The sequence below is a fragment of the Procambarus clarkii genome, chromosome 52 (genome assembly GCF_040958095.1).
Source record: "Procambarus clarkii isolate CNS0578487 chromosome 52, FALCON_Pclarkii_2.0, whole genome shotgun sequence".
In the NCBI taxonomy this organism is placed as follows: domain Eukaryota; kingdom Metazoa; phylum Arthropoda; class Malacostraca; order Decapoda; family Cambaridae; genus Procambarus; species Procambarus clarkii.
In genome coordinates, this window is record NC_091201.1 from 10,439,453 (window position 1) to 10,458,370 (window position 18,918).

Genomic DNA, 18,918 nt, shown 5'->3' on the forward strand with positions numbered 1-18,918 from the left:
CAAAGGCTGTTGGGCCTGACAGAATCTCACCATGGATACTAAAGGAAGGTGCAGAAGCACTAAGTGTGCCACTCTCTATGCTGAGAGTCACATGTCACTGGAAACAGGAGACTTACCAGAAAGTTGGAAGATAGCTAACGTAGTCCCAATATACAAGAAGGGTGACAGGCAAGAGGCACTGAACTACAGGCCAGTTTCTCTAACTTGTATACCATGCAAGGTGTTGGAGAAGATCGTGAGGAAAAGGCTCGTAGAGCATCTGGAGGGAAATAACTTTGTAATGCACCACCAACATGGGTTCAGGGATGTTAAATTGTGCCTCACAGGTTTAATAGAATTCTATGACCAGGCAACACAAATTAGGCAGGAAAGAGAAGGGTGGGGCCGACTGCATTTTCCTGGACTGCCAGAAAGCCTTTGACACAGTACCCCATAAAAGGCTGTTAAAAAAGTTGGAGCAACAGACAGGAGTAAAAGCGAAGGTCCTCCAGTGGATAAGGGAGTATTTGAGCAACAGGAAACAGCGAGTAACGGTGAGGGGGGAGATATCAGAGTGACGAGATGTCGCCAGCGGAGTCACCAGCGGAGTCCCACAGGGCTTAGTACTTGGACCCATCCTGTTTCTAATATATGTAAACGATCTTCCGGAGGGTATAGACTCGTTCCTCTCAATGTTTGTTGATAATGCAAAAATTATGAGAAGAATCAAAACAGATGAAGACGTCACCCCTTTCATATAAAAGGGGTGACGCCGAGGAAAATAAGACTCGCGTCCCTACCAAAACCTCTCTCTCTCTCTCTCTCTCTCTCTCTCTCTCTCTCTCTCTCTCTCTCTCTCTCTCTCTCTCTCTCTCTCTCTCTCTCTCTCTCTCTCTCTCTCTCTCTCTCTCTCCTCTCTCCCTCCCCCCTCTCTCTCTCTCTCTCCCTTTCTCTCTCTCCTTTCTCTCTCTCCCTTTTTCTCCCTCTCTCTCTCTATCTCTCTCTCTCTATCTCTCTCTCCCTCTCTCTCTCTCTCTCTCTCTCTCTCTCTCTCTCTCTCTCTCTCTCTCTCTCTCTCTCTCTCTCTCTCTCTCTCTCTCTCTCTCTCTCTCTCTCTCTCCCTCCCCCCTCTCCCTCCCCCCTCTCTCTCTCTCTCTCCCTTTCTCTCTCTCTCTTTCTCTCTCTCCCTTTTTCTCCCTCTCTCTCTCTATCTCTCTCTCTCTATCTCTCTCTCTCTATCTCTCTCTCCCTCTCTTTCTCTCTCTCTCTCTCTCTCTCTCTCTCTCTCTCTCTCTCTCTCTCTCTCTCTCTCTCTCTCTCTCTCTCTCTCTCTCTCTCTCTCTCTCCCTACCCCTCCTCTCTCTCTCTCTTTCTCTCCCCCTCTCCCTCCCCCCCTCTCTCTCTCTCTCCCTTTCTCTCCCTCCCTTTCTCTCCCTCCCTTTCTCTTTCTCTCTCTCTCTATCTCTCTATCTCTCTCCCTCCCTTTCTCTATCTCTCTCTATCTCTCTCTCTCTCTCTCTCTCTCTGTTACGGCCCTATTGGGTCGCAACTGGGGTTCTTCTCTGATGTTAGTAGAGTTTGGGTATCTGGCCCCAAGTTAGTAGTGGCTTTCAAGGGGTGTGTTCCGTAGCGCAAGTAAATTAAAGGGGAAGGGATACAAATACACTAAATTAAATATATATATTACCACCGCCAATAAATAAATATATAAACTGTCACACGGGGGGTATAAACACTTATGTACATAATGGTCTTCCTCTGAAGACGCAGAATGTTCCATGGTGCTCAACGATGCTTAGCCCTGGTTCTCTTCTTGTGGCCTCACGATGAATCCTTCGATTCTCTAAGCGAGTCTACCCTGGCCACAGGCCATCCAAATCACAGTCCCACTGGGTGCACCGTCGTGGAGGCCTTCAACTACAAATCCAGCCTGTAGCTGGCAGGTTCCAATCAGCTCTGCTGCGTAGGCATCTCCACGACCGATACTAGGGTTGCGAGCCCTAGGCAGGAGCCTCGTGTGATTCCGCTGATCACTCTCCTCACCACAACACCCCAGTGGCTAGTCTTCTCCACCAGTCAGCCCCGGGTTCGACAATTCCTGGTTCTACCACCTCACAGGCAGGCTAACACAACAGTGTTCATCCGGGGGGGGGGGGGGACTCACAGCTTCTACAGCAAACACATGGAGATACTATGGCTGCTTTGGGTAGACTGCCCACCGTCCGATTCAGCAGTCCCAGGTCGACTCTGTAATCAGACACGTCATCAGTACTAGTTACACTCTAGGGCACCTCACTTACCGGCTTAGACACAAACGTCCACCTATCCACTCCATAGATGGCGTTGCTGTCTAAGCGCCACCTCACCAGAGGTCAGCAGCGGCTATGTCACGAGCTGATTAAGGCGGGAATCCAGCCCCTGTGGCCGGTATATCCCGTCCTCACTAGATGGCGTCGTCCATTTGGAGGGGTTTCGGGAGCTAACTCACATATAGCGTGGTCGTCACAGCTCCGTGCTACGACGCTGGACTCGGGTCCGTAACACTCTCTCTCTCTCTCTCTCTTATAACTAGTAGGACTAGTAATGTCCTAGTATATATATACGTCCTGGCGCTCTCTCTCTCTCTCTCTCTCTCTCCCTCTCTCTCTCCCTCTCTCTCTCTCTCCCTCTCTCTCTCCCTCTCTCTCTCTCCCTCTCTCTCTCCCTTCCTCTCTCTCTCCCTCTCTCTCTCTCTCCCTCTCTCTCTCCCTCCCTCTCTCTCTCCCTCTCTCTCTCTCTCCCTCTCTCCCTCTCTCTCTCCCTCTCTCTCTCCCTCTCTCTCTCCCTCCCTCTCTCTCTCTCTCCCTCTCTCTCTCCCTCTCTCCCTCTCTCCCTCTCTCTCTCTCTCTCTCCCTATCTCTCTCTCTCCCTCTCTCCCTCTCTCTCTCCCTCCTTCTCTCTCTCCCTCTCTCCCTCTCTCTCTCCCTCTCTCTCTCCCTCTCTCTCTCCCTCCCTCTCTCTCCCCCCTGCCTGTGTTGAGCATGTTGCCTTACGGAGAGAATTACCAGCACTGATTGTTCTTATCGTCTTCTCCTCACTGCACTATCTCACCCACTACTCACTCACCCCATTACTGAGAAAAGGGGAAAACAGATACACAGAGAATGACAAGGAGGTGTGTGAAGAACTCAACAAGAGACTCCATGAGGTCTTCACAAGAGAGCAAGGAGAAGCCCCTGCACTAAATGAGGAGGAGGCAAACCAAGCAACATTGGAGGAATTTGACATCAGCAGTGATAAGTTCAAAAGGTGTCTGCTGGAGCTTTATGTGACAAAGGCTGTTGGGCCTGACAGAATCTCACCATGGATACTAAAGGAAGGTGCAGAAGCACTAAGTGTGCCACTCTCTATGCTGAGAGTCACATGTCACTGGAAACAGGAGACTTACCAGAAAGTTGGAAGATAGCTAACGTAGTCCCAATATACAAGAAGGGTGACAGGCAAGAGGCACTGAACTACAGGCCAGTTTCTCTAACTTGTATACCATGCAAGGTGTTGGAGAAGATCGTGAGGAAAAGGCTCGTAGAGCATCTGGAGGGAAATAACTTTGTAATGCACCACCAACATGGGTTCAGGGATGTTAAATTGTGCCTCACAGGTTTAATAGAATTCTATGACCAGGCAACACAAATTAGGCAGGAAAGAGAAGGGTGGGGCCGACTGCATTTTCCTGGACTGCCAGAAAGCCTTTGACACAGTACCCCATAAAAGGCTGTTAAAAAAGTTGGAGCAACAGACAGGAGTAAAAGCGAAGGTCCTCCAGTGGATAAGGGAGTATTTGAGCAACAGGAAACAGCGAGTAACGGTGAGGGGGGAGATATCAGAGTGACGAGATGTCGCCAGCGGAGTCACCAGCGGAGTCCCACAGGGCTTAGTACTTGGACCCATCCTGTTTCTAATATATGTAAACGATCTTCCGGAGGGTATAGACTCGTTCCTCTCAATGTTTGTTGATAATGCAAAAATTATGAGAAGAATCAAAACAGATGAAGACGTCACCCCTTTCATATAAAAGGGGTGACGCCGAGGAAAATAAGACTCGCGTCCCTACCAAAACCTCTCTCTCTCTCTCTCTCTCTCTCTCTCTCTCTCTCTCTCTCTCTCTCTCTCTCTCTCTCTCTCTCTCTCTCTCTCTCTCTCTCTCTCTCTCTCTCTCTCTCTCTCTCTCTCCCCTCTCCCTCCCCCCTCTCTCTCTCTCTCTCCCTTTCTCTCTCTCCCTTTCTCTCTCTCCCTTTTTCTCCCTCTCTCTCTCTATCTCTCTCTCTCTATCTCTCTCTCCCTCTCTCTCTCTCTCTCTCTCTCTCTCTCTCTCTCTCTCTCTCTCTCTCTCTCTCTCTCTCTCTCTCTCTCTCTCTCTCTCTCTCTCTCCCTCCCCCCCTCTCCCTCCCCCCTCTCCCTCCCCCCTCTCTCTCTCTCTCTCCCTTTCTCTCTCTCTCTTTCTCTCTCTCCCTTTTTCTCCCTCTCTCTCTCTATCTCTCTCTCTCTATCTCTCTCTCTCTATCTCTCTCTCCCTCTCTTTCTCTCTCTCTCTCTCTCTCTCTCTCTCTCTCTCTCTCTCTCTCTCTCTCTCTCTCTCTCTCTCTCTCTCTCTCTCTCTCTCTCTCCCTACCCCTCCTCTCTCTCTCTCTTTCTCTCCCCCTCTCCCTCCCCCCCTCTCTCTCTCTCTCCCTTTCTCTCCCTCCCTTTCTCTCCCTCCCTTTCTCTTTCTCTCTCTCTCTATCTCTCTATCTCTCTCCCTCCCTTTCTCTATCTCTCTCTATCTCTCTCTCTCTCTCTCTCTCTGTTACGGCCCTATTGGGTCGCAACTGGGGTTCTTCTCTGATGTTAGTAGAGTTTGGGTATCTGGCCCCAAGTTAGTAGTGGCTTTCAAGGGGTGTGTTCCGTAGCGCAAGTAAATTAAAGGGGAAGGGATACAAATACACTAAATTAAATATATATATTACCACCGCCAATAAATAAATATATAAACTGTCACACGGGGGGTATAAACACTTATGTACATAATGGTCTTCCTCTGAAGACGCAGAATGTTCCATGGTGCTCAACGATGCTTAGCCCTGGTTCTCTTCTTGTGGCCTCACGATGAATCCTTCGATTCTCTAAGCGAGTCTACCCTGGCCACAGGCCATCCAAATCACAGTCCCACTGGGTGCACCGTCGTGGAGGCCTTCAACTACAAATCCAGCCTGTAGCTGGCAGGTTCCAATCAGCTCTGCTGCGTAGGCATCTCCACGACCGATACTAGGGTTGCGAGCCCTAGGCAGGAGCCTCGTGTGATTCCGCTGATCACTCTCCTCACCACAACACCCCAGTGGCTAGTCTTCTCCACCAGTCAGCCCCGGGTACGACAATTCCTGGTTCTACCACCTCACAGGCAGGCTAACACAACAGTGTTCATCCGGGGGGGGGGGGGGGGGACTCACAGCTTCTACAGCAAACACATGGAGATACTATGGCTGCTTTGGGTAGACTGCCCACCGTCCGATTCAGCAGTCCCAGGTCGACTCTGTAATCAGACACGTCATCAGTACTAGTTACACTCTAGGGCACCTCACTTACCGGCTTAGACACAAACGTCCACCTATCCACTCCATAGATGGCGTTGCTGTCTAAGCGCCACCTCACCAGAGGTCAGCAGCGGCTATGTCACGAGCTGATTAAGGCGGGAATCCAGCCCCTGTGGCCGGTATATCCCGTCCTCACTAGATGGCGTCGTCCATTTGGAGGGGTTCGGGAGCTAACTCACATATAGCGTGGTCGTCACAGCTCCGTGCTACGACGCTGGACTCGGGTCCGTAACACTCTCTCTCTCTCTCTCTCTTATAACTAGTAGGACTAGTAATGTCCTAGTATATATATACGTCCTGGCGCTCTCTCTCTCTCTCTCTCTCTCTCCCTCTCTCTCTCCCTCTCTCTCTCTCTCCCTCTCTCTCTCCCTCTCTCTCTCTCTCCCTCTCTCTATCCCTTCCTTTCTCTCTCCCTCTCTCTCTCTCTCCCTCTCTCTCTCCCTCCCTCTCTCTCTCCCTCTCTCTCTCTCTCCCTCTCTCCCTCTCTCCCTCTCTCTCTCCCTCTCTCTCTCCCTCTCTCTCTCCCTCCCTCTCTCTCTCTCTCCCTCTCTCTCTCCCTCTCTCCCTCTCTCCCTCTCTCTCTCTCTCTCTCCCTATCTCTCTCTCTCCCTCTCTCCCTCTCTCTCTCCCTCCTTCTCTCTCTCCCTCTCTCCCTCTCTCTCTCCCTCTCTCTCTCCCTCTCTCTCTCCCTCCCTCTCTCTCCCCCCTGCCTGTGTTGAGCATGTTGCCTTACGGAGAGAATTACCAGCACTGATTGTTCTTATCGTCTTCTCCTCACTGCACTATCTCACCCACTACTCACTCACCCCATTACTGAGAAAAGGGGAAAACAGATACACAGAGAATGACAAGGAGGTGTGTGAAGAACTCAACAAGAGACTCCATGAGGTCTTCACAAGAGAGCAAGGAGAAGCCCCTGCACTAAATGAGGAGGAGGCAAACCAAGCAACATTGGAGGAATTTGACATCAGCAGTGATAAGTTCAAAAGGTGTCTGCTGGAGCTTTATGTGACAAAGGCTGTTGGGCCTGACAGAATCTCACCATGGATACTAAAGGAAGGTGCAGAAGCACTAAGTGTGCCACTCTCTATGCTGAGAGTCACATGTCACTGGAAACAGGAGACTTACCAGAAAGTTGGAAGATAGCTAACGTAGTCCCAATATACAAGAAGGGTGACAGGCAAGAGGCACTGAACTACAGGCCAGTTTCTCTAACTTGTATACCATGCAAGGTGATGGAGAAGATCGTGAGGAAAAGGCTCGTAGAGCATCTGGAGGGAAATAACTTTGTAATGCACCACCAACATGGGTTCAGGGATGTTAAATTGTGCCTCACAGGTTTAATAGAATTCTATGACCAGGCAACACAAATTAGGCAGGAAAGAGAAGGGTGGGGCCGACTGCATTTTCCTGGACTGCCAGAAAGCCTTTGACACAGTACCCCATAAAAGGCTGTTAAAAAAGTTGGAGCAACAGACAGGAGTAAAAGCGAAGGTCCTCCAGTGGATAAGGGAGTATTTGAGCAACAGGAAACAGCGAGTAACGGTGAGGGGGGAGATATCAGAGTGACGAGATGTCGCCAGCGGAGTCACCAGCGGAGTCCCACAGGGCTTAGTACTTGGACCCATCCTGTTTCTAATATATGTAAACGATCTTCCGGAGGGTATAGACTCGTTCCTCTCAATGTTTGTTGATAATGCAAAAATTATGAGAAGAATCAAAACAGATGAAGACGTCACCCCTTTCATATAAAAGGGGTGACGCCGAGGAAAATAAGACTCGCGTCCCTACCAAAACCTCTCTCTCTCTCTCTCTCTCTCTCTCTCTCTCTCTCTCTCTCTCTCTCTCTCTCTCTCTCTCTCTCTCTCTCTCTCTCTCTCTCCCCTCTCCCTCCCCCCTCTCTCTCTCTCTCTCCCTTTCTCTCTCTCCCTTTTTCTCCCTCTCTCTCTCTATCTCTCTCTCTCTATCTCTCTCTCCCTCTCTCTCTCTCTCTCTCTCTCTCTCTCTCTCTCTCTCTCTCTCTCTCTCTCTCTCTCTCTCTCTCTCTCTCTCTCTCTCTCTCTCTCTCTCTCTCCCTCCCCCCTCTCCCTCCCCCCTCTCCCTCCCCCCTCTCTCTCTCTCTCTCCCTTTCTCTCTCTCTCTTTCTCTCTCTCCCTTTTTCTCCCTCTCTCTCTCTATCTCTCTCTCTCTATCTCTCTCTCTCTATCTCTCTCTCCCTCTCTCTCTCTCTCTCTCTCTCTCTCTCTCTCTCTCTCTCTCTCTCTCTCTCTCTCTCTCTCTCTCTCTCTCTCTCTCTCTCTCTCTCTCTCTCTCTCTCTCTCTCCCTACCCCTCCTCTCTCTCTCTCTTTCTCTCCCCCTCTCCCTCCCCCCCTCTCTCTCTCTCTCCCTTTCTCTCCCTCCCTTTCTCTCCCTCCCTGTCTCTTTCTCTCTCTCTCTATCTCTCTATCTCTCTCCCTCCCTTTCTCTATCTCTCTCTATCTCTCTCTCTCTCTCTCTCTCTGTTACGGCCCTATTGGGTCGCAACTGGGGTTCTTCTCTGATGTTAGTAGAGTTTGGGTATCTGGCCCCAAGTTAGTAGTGGCTTTCAAGGGGTGTGTTCCGTAGCGCAAGTAAATTAAAGGGGAAGGGATACAAATACACTAAATTAAATATATATATTACCACCGCCAATAAATAAATATATAAACTGTCACACGGGGGGTATAAACACTTATGTACATAATGGTCTTCCTCTGAAGACGCAGAATGTTCCATGGTGCTCAACGATGCTTAGCCCTGGTTCTCTTCTTGTGGCCTCACGATGAATCCTTCGATTCTCTAAGCGAGTCTACCCTGGCCACAGGCCATCCAAATCACAGTCCCACTGGGTGCACCGTCGTGGAGGCCTTCAACTACAAATCCAGCCTGTAGCTGGCAGGTTCCAATCAGCTCTGCTGCGTAGGCATCTCCACGACCGATACTAGGGTTGCGAGCCCTAGGCAGGAGCCTCGTGTGATTCCGCTGATCACTCTCCTCACCACAACACCCCAGTGGCTAGTCTTCTCCACCAGTCAGCCCCGGGTTCGACAATTCCTGGTTCTACCACCTCACAGGCAGGCTAACACAACAGTGTTCATCCGGGGGGGGGGGGGGGGGGGGACTCACAGCTTCTACAGCAAACACATGGAGATACTATGGCTGCTTTGGGTAGACTGCCCACCGTCCGATTCAGCAGTCCCAGGTCGACTCTGTAATCAGACACGTCATCAGTACTAGTTACACTCTAGGGCACCTCACTTACCGGCTTAGACACAAACGTCCACCTATCCACTCCATAGATGGCGTTGCTGTCTAAGCGCCACCTCACCAGAGGTCAGCAGCGGCTATGTCACGAGCTGATTAAGGCGGGAATCCAGCCCCTGTGGCCGGTATATCCCGTCCTCACTAGATGGCGTCGTCCATTTGGAGGGGTTTCGGGAGCTAACTCACATATAGCGTGGTCGTCACAGCTCCGTGCTACGACGCTGGACTCGGGTCCGTAACACTCTCTCTCTCTCTCTCTCTTATAACTAGTAGGACTAGTAATGTCCTAGTATATATATACGTCCTGGCGCTCTCTCTCTCTCTCTCTCTCTCTCCCTCTCTCTCTCCCTCTCTCTCTCTCTCCCTCTCTCTCTCCCTCTCTCTCTCTCCCTCTCTCTCTCCCTTCCTTTCTCTCTCCCTCTCTCTCTCTCTCCCTCTCTCTCTCCCTCCCTCTCTCTCTCCCTCTCTCTCTCTCTCCCTCTCTCCCTCTCTCTCTCCCTCTCTCTCTCCCTCTCTCTCTCCCTCTCTCTCTCCCTCCCTCTCTCTCTCTCTCCCTCTCTCTCTCCCTCTCTCCCTCTCTCCCTCTCTCTCTCTCTCTCTCCCTATCTCTCTCTCTCCCTCTCTCCCTCTCTCTCTCCCTCCTTCTCTCTCTCCCTCTCTCCCTCTCTCTCTCCCTCTCTCTCTCCCTCTCTCTCTCCCTCCCTCTCTCTCCCCCCTGCCTGTGTTGAGCATGTTGCCTTACGGAGAGAATTACCAGCACTGATTGTTCTTATCGTCTTCTCCTCACTGCACTATCTCACCCACTACTCACTCACCCCATTACTGAGAAAAGGGGAAAACAGATACACAGAGAATGACAAGGAGGTGTGTGAAGAACTCAACAAGAGACTCCATGAGGTCTTCACAAGAGAGCAAGGAGAAGCCCCTGCACTAAATGAGGAGGAGGCAAACCAAGCAACATTGGAGGAATTTGACATCAGCAGTGATAAGTTCAAAAGGTGTCTGCTGGAGCTTTATGTGACAAAGGCTGTTGGGCCTGACAGAATCTCACCATGGATACTAAAGGAAGGTGCAGAAGCACTAAGTGTGCCACTCTCTATGCTGAGAGTCACATGTCACTGGAAACAGGAGACTTACCAGAAAGTTGGAAGATAGGTAACGTAGTCCCAATATACAAGAAGGGTGACAGGCAAGAGGCACTGAACTACAGGCCAGTTTCTCTAACTTGTATACCATGCAAGGTGTTGGAGAAGATCGTGAGGAAAAGGCTCGTAGAGCATCTGGAGGGAAATAACTTTGTAATGCACCACCAACATGGGTTCAGGGATGTTAAATTGTGCCTCACAGGTTTAATAGAATTCTATGACCAGGCAACACAAATTAGGCAGGAAAGAGAAGGGTGGGGCCGACTGCATTTTCCTGGACTGCCAGAAAGCCTTTGACACAGTACCCCATAAAAGGCTGTTAAAAAAGTTGGAGCAACAGACAGGAGTAAAAGCGAAGGTCCTCCAGTGGATAAGGGAGTATTTGAGCAACAGGAAACAGCGAGTAACGGTGAGGGGGGAGATATCAGAGTGACGAGATGTCGCCAGCGGAGTCACCAGCGGAGTCCCACAGGGCTTAGTACTTGGACCCATCCTGTTTCTAATATATGTAAACGATCTTCCGGAGGGTATAGACTCGTTCCTCTCAATGTTTGTTGATAATGCAAAAATTATGAGAAGAATCAAAACAGATGAAGACGTCACCCCTTTCATATAAAAGGGGTGACGCCGAGGAAAATAAGACTCGCGTCCCTACCAAAACCTCTCTCTCTCTCTCTCTCTCTCTCTCTCTCTCTCTCTCTCTCTCTCTCTCTCTCTCTCTCTCTCTCTCTCTCTCTCTCTCTCTCCCCTCTCCCTCCCCCCTCTCTCTCTCTCTCTCCCTTTCTCTCTCTCCCTTTCTCTCTCTCCCTTTTTCTCCCTCTCTCTCTCTATCTCTCTCTCTCTATCTCTCTCTCCCTCTCTCTCTCTCTCTCTCTCTCTCTCTCTCTCTCTCTCTCTCTCTCTCTCTCTCTCTCTCTCTCTCTCTCTCTCTCTCTCTCTCTCTCTCTCTCTCTCCCTCCCCCCTCTCCCTCCCCCCTCTCCCTCCCCCCTCTCTCTCTCTCTCTCCCTTTCTCTCTCTCTCTTTCTCTCTCTCCCTTTTTCTCCCTCTCTCTCTCTATCTCTCTCTCTCTATCTCTCTCTCTCTATCTCTCTCTCCCTCTCTTTCTCTCTCTCTCTCTCTCTCTCTCTCTCTCTCTCTCTCTCTCTCTCTCTCTCTCTCTCTCTCTCTCTCTCTCTCTCTCTCTCTCCCTACCCCTCCTCTCTCTCTCTCTTTCTCTCCCCCTCTCCCTCCCCCCCTCTCTCTCTCTCTCCCTTTCTCTCCCTCCCTTTCTCTCCCTCCCTTTCTCTTTCTCTCTCTCTCTATCTCTCTATCTCTCTCCCTCCCTTTCTCTATCTCTCTCTATCTCTCTCTCTCTCTCTCTCTCTGTTACGGCCCTATTGGGTCGCAACTGGGGTTCTTCTCTGATGTTAGTAGAGTTTGGGTATCTGGCCCCAAGTTAGTAGTGGCTTTCAAGGGGTGTGTTCCGTAGCGCAAGTAAATTAAAGGGGAAGGGATACAAATACACTAAATTAAATATATATATTACCACCGCCAATAAATAAATATATAAACTGTCACACGGGGGGTATAAACACTTATGTACATAATGGTCTTCCTCTGAAGACGCAGAATGTTCCATGGTGCTCAACGATGCTTAGCCCTGGTTCTCTTCTTGTGGCCTCACGATGAATCCTTCGATTCTCTAAGCGAGTCTACCCTGGCCACAGGCCATCCAAATCACAGTCCCACTGGGTGCACCGTCGTGGAGGCCTTCAACTACAAATCCAGCCTGTAGCTGGCAGGTTCCAATCAGCTCTGCTGCGTAGGCATCTCCACGACCGATACTAGGGTTGCGAGCCCTAGGCAGGAGCCTCGTGTGATTCCGCTGATCACTCTCCTCACCACAACACCCCAGTGGCTAGTCTTCTCCACCAGTCAGCCCCGGAAACGACAATTCCTGGTTCTACCACCTCACAGGCAGGCTAACACAACAGTGTTCATCCGGGGGGGGGGGGGGGACTCACAGCTTCTACAGCAAACACATGGAGATACTATGGCTGCTTTGGGTAGACTGCCCACCGTCCGATTCAGCAGTCCCAGGTCGACTCTGTAATCAGACACGTCATCAGTACTAGTTACACTCTAGGGCACCTCACTTACCGGCTTAGACACAAACGTCCACCTATCCACTCCATAGATGGCGTTGCTGTCTAAGCGCCACCTCACCAGAGGTCAGCAGCGGCTATGTCACGAGCTGATTAAGGCGGGAATCCAGCCCCTGTGGCCGGTATATCCCGTCCTCACTAGATGGCGTCGTCCATTTGGAGGGGTTTTGGGAGCTAACTCACATATAGCGTGGTCGTCACAGCTCCGTGCTACGACGCTGGACTCGGGTCCGTAACACTCTCTCTCTCTCTCTCTCTTATAACTAGTAGGACTAGTAATGTCCTAGTATATATATACGTCCTGGCGCTCTCTCTCTCTCTCTCTCTCTCTCTCCCTCTCTCTCTCCCTCTCTCTCTCTCTCCCTCTCTCTCTCCCTCTCTCTCTCTCTCCCTCTCTCTCTCCCTTCCTTTCTCTCTCCCTCTCTCTCTCTCTCTCCCTCTCTCTCTCCCTCCCTCTCTCTCTCCCTCTCTCTCTCTCTCCCTCTCTCCCTCTCTCCCTCTCTCTCTCCCTCTCTCTCTCCCTCTCTCTCTCCCTCCCTCTCTCTCTCTCTCCCTCTCTCTCTCCCTCTCTCCCTCTCTCCCTCTCTCTCTCTCTCTCTCCCTATCTCTCTCTCTCCCTCTCTCCCTCTCTCTCTCCCTCCTTCTCTCTCTCCCTCTCTCCCTCTCTCTCTCCCTCTCTCTCTCCCTCTCTCTCTCCCTCCCTCTCTCTCCCCCCTGCCTGTGTTGAGCATGTTGCCTTACGGAGAGAATTACCAGCACTGATTGTTCTTATCGTCTTCTCCTCACTGCACTATCTCACCCACTACTCACTCACCCCATTACTGAGAAAAGGGGAAAACAGATACACAGAGAATGACAAGGAGGTGTGTGAAGAACTCAACAAGAGACTCCATGAGGTCTTCACAAGAGAGCAAGGAGAAGCCCCTGCACTAAATGAGGAGGAGGCAAACCAAGCAACATTGGAGGAATTTGACATCAGCAGTGATAAGTTCAAAAGGTGTCTGCTGGAGCTTTATGTGACAAAGGCTGTTGGGCCTGACAGAATCTCACCATGGATACTAAAGGAAGGTGCAGAAGCACTAAGTGTGCCACTCTCTATGCTGAGAGTCACATGTCACTGGAAACAGGAGACTTACCAGAAAGTTGGAAGATAGCTAACGTAGTCCCAATATACAAGAAGGGTGACAGGCAAGAGGCACTGAACTACAGGCCAGTTTCTCTAACTTGTATACCATGCAAGGTGATGGAGAAGATCGTGAGGAAAAGGCTCGTAGAGCATCTGGAGGGAAATAACTTTGTAATGCACCACCAACATGGGTTCAGGGATGTTAAATTGTGCCTCACAGGTTTAATAGAATTCTATGACCAGGCAACACAAATTAGGCAGGAAAGAGAAGGGTGGGGCCGACTGCATTTTCCTGGACTGCCAGAAAGCCTTTGACACAGTACCCCATAAAAGGCTGTTAAAAAAGTTGGAGCAACAGACAGGAGTAAAAGCGAAGGTCCTCCAGTGGATAAGGGAGTATTTGAGCAACAGGAAACAGCGAGTGACGCAGCCTCCTGGAACAGGAGGCTGAACACAAGGTATCATCTGGGAGGTGAAATCCTGCAAGAGTCAAATATAGAGAAAGATCTGAGGGTTGATATCACACCAAACCTGTCCCCAGAGGCCCACATCAAAAGAATATCATCAGCGGCATATGATAGACTGGCCAACATAAGAACTGCCTTTAGAAACTTGTGTAAGGAATCGTTTAGGCCCCTGTATCCCACTTATGTAATACCAATCCTGGAGTCCATACCTAGTTAAACACAAGACAATGTTAGAGAAGATAAAGCGGTATGCCACCAGGCTCCGTCCAGGAACTGAGAGGAATGAGCTACGAGGAAAGGCTAAAGGCGCTGAACCTCACATCCCTGGAAAACAGAAGAGTAAGGGGAGACATGATAACCACCTACAAAATTCTCAGGGGAATTGACAGGGGTGGACAAAGACAAACGCTTTAGCACGGGTGGGACACGTACAAAGGGACACAGGTGGAAACTTAGTACCCAGATGAGCCACAGAGACGTTAGAAAGAATTTTTTCAGTGTCAGAATAGTTAATAAATGGAATGCACTAGGAAGTGATGTGGTTCAGGCTGACTCCATACACAGTTTCAAATGTAGATATGATAGAGCCCAGTAGGCCTAGGAATCTGTACACCAGTTTATTGATAGTTGAGAGGCGGGACCAAAGAGCCAAAGCTCAACCCCCGCAAACAAAATTAGGTGAGTACCCCTGACACCCCCAACACAAACTCCCCATCTGCACAATTTCCTCCCGCCGTACCCCTCTCCCCACTACACTATCTCACCCCTACCCACCGCCCTTCAAGGCATCACTTGGGTTGATGTAGGGTGCTGCTATTGGTGTGGTTTGGGGTGATTTGTTGTGGTGGGGTGGAAAGGAGTGTTGTTCAATTATAGGGTGAGTTGATGGTGAAGAGCCGTGAGTATAATTGGTCCTCAGGCAGATGTTGTGGGGTACAACGGGTGTGGAGGGGGGGGGGGTTGTTGTATAATTTAGGTTTTTGATGTGCTTGGTGATAGGTGTTTGTGGATGGGTGCTATGGAACCCTAATGAGAGCTATACATGACGCTGGGTTTTAATTTGGGCTATTCTCCTTAGACATGAGCCATGACTCGAGTGTGGAGTTTGAGCAGTCTTTCCACAAATACCTTCGAGGTGTTCATTTGGGGCAGAGTTGTACCTTTCTGCTTCACATAGTGTCATGGTTGTAGTCACAGCCCATTGAACCCTGTTGTAGGTTGTAGTAGGAGGTTCTCTACTCCGCAGAGGGGAGATGAAGATATTTAATGCAAAGGGAGGATAGTTTATGCTTGTTGAGGAGAAGCGGATTTTGAGTGTTCTGGTATTTGGTTGGTGAAACAACTCTTCAATATTGATTTTAGAGTTGATACCTTGGATAAGAGCTAACATGTTCGTCACTCAGCCTGGATTAACAGGTTATCTTGAGATGATTTCGGGGCTTAGCGCCCCCGCAGTCCGGTCCTCGACCAGGCCTCCTTTTTGTTACACACCCCGAGGAAGCAGCCCATAGCAGCTGTCTAACTCCCAGGTACCTATTTACTGCTAGGTAATCAGGATGAAAACAACTTATTCCCCATTTGTCTTCGCCTCCACCGGGGATCGAACCCGGAACCTCAAGACTACAAATTCGAAGTTCTGTCCACTCAGCTGTCAGCAGTTTCAGGTTGTCAACACTGAAAGCACATTTTACACATTTTTTTCCAGGTGTCGGGAGAGGAATGAGTCCGAGTGGGGTCAGTTTCTTTTCCCTGGCATGTTTGCTGGTGGGTGCTAGAGGTCGTTTTTCAAGTCATTACATAACTTGTTAATGGTCCAGGACGGACCGAAACGTAGTCGTTTCTTCCTTTTCTGGTGTGTGGTTTGGTCATCATATCTTCAGCCACGTTATTGTCACTCATCGTCTGCAGGTCGTTTTTAGTGTCCAGAGAGAGAGAGAGACTTTTATGTCGGTGTCACTGCCGTTTTATGTTGTGTTGTACGGTCCGCGTGGCTGTAGAGATGTTGCAGATGTATTGTAGTCTTGAGGTCGAGGCCTACTGTAATCTAGCCATAAATTGTGCGCCACATTGGTACAGAGGCGTGACTTGGGGGATGGGGAGGGTGCATACTGTGTACTCTATTACCTATCACTGTTGATTGCTATTATATGGGCTCCATCCTTCCCCTTTTGCCTCCGCCTGTCCCCCCTTCTCCCCTTCTTTCAGAAAATGTATCATTAAGAAACACTGAAACTCTCTCAGGGTTTCTCTTTGTATAGGTCTCCCAAAAGCTCTATGTTAATCACACCATATCTTTCACACTTGACTGTATTTGGGTGAGGCTAGCCACAAGCGTTTGGCCACTAACTTTTGAACAGACATTATTTCTTCTTGAGTACAGATATAAAAATATTTTAAAAGAAAGACTAAAACCACTGAAAACACTTACCGGTAAGAATATTGGTATCAATATTAATTATGATGGACTGTTCTATATGATGTTTGTTAGATCTCTCGTTGATTATAATGCTTTGCACTTAATTTATTTTCCCGTCTCTATGTTAGACAAACTTGAAGTAGTACAGAATGAAGCCATGAGAATAGTTCTTGGTGCCCCAAGATGCACAAGAATCATCAACATGAGGGAAGAACTGAAGCTTCCAACCATACTAGAGAGAATCATGCAAGTCAACACTACCTTTTGCCTTAAAGTCATGAGAGACCCTATATCTCCTGCATTGCTCAGAGACAAATTATTTAGTGCTGTTAACACCCTATTGACTGGTGCCGACATACCAACTCATTCCTTTTATGATAAATAACTGAGAAAAAATGCCTACAATCTCATTAAACTCATCATTCATTTTAAGTGCAATCTATCTGACTCTGATATTCCTCTTCATCTGTATCCCACCATTCAAGTATCATACACACCTGTCACCAAGAAAGATAATGAGAATCTTGCTCTTCTCAAAGCTGTCACACTCGAAACAATTGCCTCCTCCATCGAGAATTTAAGATCTCACGAGCACTGTGTCTACACAGACGGCTCAGTCCAATCTTCTACTGGACGGACTGCAGCAGGATGTAGGTTTTATAGAAATAATATTTGCACAAAGACTGTCAGTGTCAGGTTAAACAACTGACTGAACTCCACACAAGCAGAACTAGCAGCATTACAACTAGCTACCAGTACATTAAGAAACATTGGAGAAGGAATAATATTTTGTGATTCAAAGTCTGCTCTTCAAGCAATCGAAAACTTCTCCTGGAAGATCGACAGCAAGAACCTCATACTACCTATTATAAATTACCTATTTGCTGCACAGAGTAAAGGATCTCGAATCTCCTTTGTATGGATACCTTTACACATAAATATAACCCATCATAATGCGACAGACATTGCAGCCAAATTAGCGTGCAACAAAGATGAAGTTGAATTAGATCTAAGTATCCCCATCTCTACTGTCAAAACACTCAGGTCCGATAGGAAAGAAATTACTGATTCCCAACGACCTGAAAGTACTAGTATAAAAAGCTATGATTTGTTCAGATCTGAAACCTATATCTATGGGCAGCACAAAACGTCCACCAGACTGTGCGACACAGTGGTTGCAAGGATCAGGTTGGGTTACCGTTACCTGTGTTAGGCGGCTACAGGTGACGGATCTCCCAATCCTGAGCACTCCAGGTGCAAACTCTGTGAGCAGGAACTGCGGCATGATCTCCCACACTACATCACCGGATGCCCAGGTATTAGACCTTTCAGGCCAGTTGGCATAAGGTACCTGGAGCTTTGCAATTACTTTATTCACTCTCATATCCTTGAAGATATCCTCACAATGTACCCAAAATTTGCCAGTGCAGGCTACTAAACATATGGCCCTGTATAACTAACCATCCTGCGAGATGGGGACTTTTATTACCACTGCTACCTTATTCTCTCTTGTGTTGATGATATCCTCGAAATGCATCTGGAGTCTGCCAGTGCAGACTGCCTATCACATGCCTCTGTATGAATAACCATCCTGTGTGTTGAGGATTTTTTAGCATCACGTAGTTAGCTTTTTTGACACACTGTACTCCACTTCATATAGTCTAGGGATGCTGTACAAATGCAGATGTACCTCGTGTATTAATAAAAAAATGAAAATATTTTATTCGCACTAGGGAAATTGACATAACTCAGTAGGACTTTAAAAATTCATTTATAAAGAAAATCCCGTGGGGTTTAGAAGTCCCCGTGGTGCAGTGATTAAGACACTCGCCAGGCGTTACGGGAGCACTTTGTCCTGGATTCGTATCCTGGTTGGGGAGAATTTACTGGGCGTCAGTCCTTAACTGTAGCCTTTGTTTACCCAACAAGAAAATGGGTACTTGGTTGTTAAACGATTTGGTGGGATCATATTCCGGGGAATATAGGATTAAGGAATTGCTCAAAATGCTACACGTACTAGTGCCTGTACAAGTAAGTAAGTAAGTAATTATCAAAAGAAGGCACCAAACCGGGAAGGCTATGTAGCACCATCAAATGCGCAAAATAATCAGAGGGCGCTAAATATCACCAAGGATGCCAATACGAGAACAAAAGCGCATAAGGCGAACGATATAAAAAGTATCCGAGTCACCAAGAATTCTATTGAGGGACAGGTGACCGCGAGGGGCGGTCGGAAAGCAAGACACACGCTCGTCCTGGAAGTCAGGACATTCAAGAAGGACATGCACGACCGTAAGAGGGACAATGCAACTAGGACAATAAGGAGCAGGGCGGCGCTCCATCAAGTGACCATGGGTTAAGCGAGTATGGCCAATACGCAACCTCGCCAGAGCTGTTTCCCACCGCCGGTTACGGTGGAAGGAGGACGGCCACGAGGAAACACAACATTTAAGAGTACGTAGCTTGTTACCAGTAACAGACAACCAAGAAGCCTGCCAACGGGTAAGGACTGAGGAATGGATAACCGGGTAAAAGCAGGAATACGGAATGCCTTTACGAGAGATGGGACAAGAGCGGACAGCTTCCTTGGCGGCAGCATCCGCACGCTCATTTAAAGACACACCAATATGGCTGGGAACCCAACAAAACTCAACCGACTTAAATTTACTGTGAACAAGAAACAGCCAATGCTGGATCTCGACAACTACTGGATGAACCGGATTAAAGGACCCGAGAGCCATGAGGGCACTA